This window comes from Epinephelus moara, chromosome 18 (genome assembly GCF_006386435.1).
Source record: "Epinephelus moara isolate mb chromosome 18, YSFRI_EMoa_1.0, whole genome shotgun sequence".
Lineage (NCBI taxonomy): Eukaryota > Metazoa > Chordata > Actinopteri > Perciformes > Serranidae > Epinephelus > Epinephelus moara.
The window spans coordinates 40,172,316-40,173,739 of NC_065523.1; positions in this window are offsets into that span (position 1 = coordinate 40,172,316).

Here is a 1,424-nt window from a genome sequence, read left to right on the forward strand (position 1 = left end):
CGTGTGTGTGAGGAAGCGGACTTCCTGTAGCTCTTCCTGTTGACCTGCTGAATTAAAGCTGTGATCTGATGAAACGTTCACTGTTTGTTTGTTTCTTTCTTTCTTTCATTTACAGAAAACTGTTTATTTATCAACAATCACATTTTTAAAAATACAAAATAAATCAGATTCTGTTTTTTCTTAAAATATGATTTAAAGTTTACAGAATATAACCAGCAGCCTCCCAAAACTTTATATCTTTAAATGTTAGAGCAGAAACATCAAACGGATGGGACCGCAGCCTTTAACTATATATCTTTAAATGTTAGAGCAGAAACATCAGACGGGTCGAACCGCAGCCTTTAACTATATACGTATCTTTAAATGTTATAGCAGAAACATCAGACGGATGGGACCGCAGAATTTAACTTTATGTCTTTAAATGTTAAAGCAGAAACATCAGATGGATGGGACCGCAGCCTTTAACTTTATATCTTTAAATGTTAGAGCAGAAACATCAGACGGATGGGACCGCAGCCTTTAACTATATACGTATCTTTAAATGTTAGAGCAGAAACATCAAACGGATTGGACCGCAGCCTTTAACTATATATCTTTAAATGTTAGAGCAGAAACATCAGACGGATGGGACCGCAGCCTTTAACTATATATCTTTAAATGTTAGAGCAGAAACAGATGTGACATGTTTACTGATGATGTCACGTTTGTAAACACAGCAGGTAAACAGGAAGTTGTTTACTAACACAGACTGATGTGTTCCGAGACAAACTGAATCTTTATTATTGAAACTCATTTGATCTCCTCCGCTCATCTCCTGTTTCATCTCCTGTCTCCTCTCCTCCCTCCCTACTTTCCTCTCCTGTTTCCTTGCCTACTCTCCTCTCCTGTTTCCTCTCCCCTCTCCTCCCCTCCTCTCCTCTCCTCTTCCTCCCTCCCCTCCTTTCCTGTTTCCTCTCCTCTCCTCCTCTCCTCTCCTGTGTCTTCTCGTCTCCCCTCTCCTCTCCTCCTCTCCTGTCTCCTCTCCTCCCCTCCTCTCCTCCCTTCCTCCTTCCTCTCCTCTCCTCTCCTGTTTCTTCCCCTTTTCAGTACTCCTCTCCTCCCTCCCTCCTCTCCTGTTTCCTCTCCTGTTTCTTCTCCTCTCACCTCTCCTGTCTCCTCTCCTCTCCTGTTTCCTCTCCTCTTCCCTCTCCTCCCCTCCTCCTCTATTCCTCCTTCCTCTCATCTCCTGTTTCCTCTCCTCTCCTCTGCTCCTCTGCTCTTTGCTTCTCCTCTCCTGTTTCCTCTCCTCTTCCCTCTCCTCCCCTCCTGTTTCCTCTCCTCTTCCCTCTCCTCCCCTCCTGTTTCCTCTCCTCTCCTGTTTCTTCTCCTCTTCCCTCTCCTCCTCTCCTATTCCTCCTCCCTCTCCTCTCCTGTTTCCTCTCCTC